The sequence below is a fragment of the Bos indicus genome, chromosome 28 (genome assembly GCF_029378745.1).
Source record: "Bos indicus isolate NIAB-ARS_2022 breed Sahiwal x Tharparkar chromosome 28, NIAB-ARS_B.indTharparkar_mat_pri_1.0, whole genome shotgun sequence".
Classification (NCBI taxonomy): domain Eukaryota; kingdom Metazoa; phylum Chordata; class Mammalia; order Artiodactyla; family Bovidae; genus Bos; species Bos indicus.
Window position 1 is genome coordinate 2,940,001 of NC_091787.1, and position 2,500 is coordinate 2,942,500.

Consider the following 2,500-nt stretch of genomic DNA (forward strand, 5'->3'; position numbering starts at 1 on the left):
GCCGCCCCCCTCCGCCACCTCTCCCCCCTCCCCGCCCCGCCTCCCCCCCACCCCACCCACCCCACGCCACCCCCCCCCACCCCCCCACCAAGGCCTTCGCTGCTCAGGGCCACGTGGCCCCGGAGCTCTCTGGCTTCGGGGCCCGCTGGGGCCCGCGGTCCTCTGAGCCTCCTGCGGGCCTGTGCGCAGCCCAGCCGTGGCCCTGAGCGCCCATCCTGCCCGGCACCTGCCCGGTGCCCAAAGCCACCTGGAGCCACCAGCGCGGTGAACCAAGAGCTCGTCCGCCCCGCCCGCCCCTTCGCCCTCCCGAGGCCCCCCTTGCCCCCACGCCGCCCTCCAAGCACAGGACCTTCCGGAGGGAGCAGACGAGCGACGTGCAGGCACACGGACAGACACACAGACACTCGCAGGCACCCACGCCACGGGAGACAGCCGGCCGGCGCAAGCGCGGCAGCCAGGGCCACAGCCATAGCACCCGTGGGAGGCCGGGGGTCAGGAGAGACAGAGACAGAAAGAGATGAAGGTTCAGAGACACACTCCCAAGACGGCGCGAGGCAGATGCAGACAGAGACAGACAGACAGACAGACACGAGCGCGCAGGCACACACGGGGAGGGAGAGACAGAGAGAGGGAGACACCGAGCGACTGACAGAGAGACGGAGAACGGGAGACGGACAGGGGACAGGGGATGGCATCCGCTCCGAGATAGACACACTGGCACAGACCGTGACACACCTCAGAGAGAGGCCGTGCGGCAGAAGCAGCTTCCCTAAGGGAGGGGGCGTCAGCCTTGGGCCGGCGGGCCCCGGCTGGACGCAGTGCCCTGGGGCTGGCAATCACCCGTGGGGACCCCCGGACTTCCTCGCATCCGAGGTCTCAAAGGTCCCCTTCGGCTTGGCCACCTACGGCGAGACCCAGCCCCCGCCCCCAGGCCAGAGGGTGAGTGCGGGAGAGTGTGTGTGTGAGTGTGTCGGTGGGCGACGGTGGGGTCTGGTCGACTGGGGGCCGGGGGGAACCCAGAATGGAGGGGACAGGGTGTGGCGGCCGGGGGTTTGGAAGTCTGTGTGGTCCTCTTGCTGTCTGTCTCTCTCTCTCCCTCTTTCTCCGTCTCCCTTACCTGTGGTCTCCGGCTCTTGACCTTTCTCGGCGGCGGTGGGGTTGTGTGTGTGTGTGTGTGCGTGACTGTTTTGTGTGTGTGTGTGTGAGTGTTGTGCGCGCGCGCCTGCGGGAGACCCAGCGGTTGCCTGCGAGGATGCGTCGAGGGGTGGGGCTGGGGACGGGCCGGGGGCTGCGGCTGCGGCGGGGGCTGGGGCCGGGGCCCCGCCCAGAAGTGCCTGAGGCCTGCCAAGGGAGCCCCAGACAGAGAGCACCCCCTCCACCCCCGCCCTCGCCGGTCCTCTGGTTTCCTGGAAGCCGAATGCGGAGGGGCTCGCGGGCCGCCCGGAGGCAACCCAGGTCTGCAGCGGGAGTCGGGGCCCCGGCCACCCACCCCGGGAGGGGCTGGAAGGCAGGCGACCGCTCTGAGCGCGGTGGGGTGCGAGGGGCCAGCGGCAGGTGGGGCTTGCGGGGGTGGGGGGCGGGCGCTAAAGGAGAGGGGAGGCAAAAAAAAAAAGAAAAGAAAAGAAAAGAAAAGAAAAGAAAAGCCTACAGCACCCGGTATTCCCAGGCGGTCTCCCATCCAAGTACTAACCAGGCCCGACCCTGCTTAGCTTCCGAGATCAGACGAGATCGGGCGCGTTCAGGGTGGTATGGCCGTAGACGGGGGCGGCTGCCGCCGGGCGCCCTAAGAGCCCTGCGCTGCGCCTGCCTTTCGCTCCGACCTGCCGCTCGGCCCAGCCGGCCGCAGCTCTCCACGGAGCGCGCGCTGCACTTGAGCTGCACGACCCGCGACCGGAGTCCCGGCGGCCGTGTGGCCGGCCGACGCCGCTCCGCCCCCCGCACACCGCCACCCCCGGCCAGCACCCGCCTGGCCCGGCCCGGGGGACCACGGGGCTTCCGGGACCCGGGACCCTGGACCCGGAGCAGCCGGCCCGGCATGCCTGCGGCGGATCGGGCGTGGGGTGGGGTGGGGTGGGGTGGGGTGGGGTGGGGTGAGGGGCGCGGAGGGGTGAGGCGGGGCGGAGGTCTTGGCGCTCTCCCACCCTGGGACCCTCCAGGCCCGGCCCCGCTCGGAGGCCGCCGCCCCCCTCCGCCACCTCTCCCCCCTCCCCGCCCCGCCTCCCCCCACCCCACCCCACCCCACGCCACCCCCCCCCACCCCCCCACCAAGGCCTTCGCTGCTCAGGGCCACGTGGCCCCGGAGCTCTCTGGCTTCGGGGCCCGCTGGGGCCCGCGGTCCTCTGAGCCTCCTGCGGGCCTGTGCGCAGCCCAGCCGTGGCCCTGAGCGCCCATCCTGCCCGGCACCTGCCCGGTGCCCAAAGCCACCTGGAGCCACCAGCGCGGTGAACCAAGAGCTCGTCCGCCCGCCCCGCCCCTTCGCCCTCCCGAGGCCCCCCTTGCC

At 72.0% G+C, this 2,500-nt stretch overlaps 1 non-coding gene across 1 annotated transcript; it reads right to left on the reverse strand.

The window, feature by feature from the left end:
- Positions 1–1,641: 1,641 nt before the first annotated feature.
- Positions 1,642–1,760, reverse strand: LOC139180491 (5S ribosomal RNA). The gene has a single exon (XR_011564758.1). It is a non-coding gene; the product is annotated as a 5S ribosomal RNA (ribosomal RNA).
- Positions 1,761–2,500: the final 740 nt, after the last annotated feature.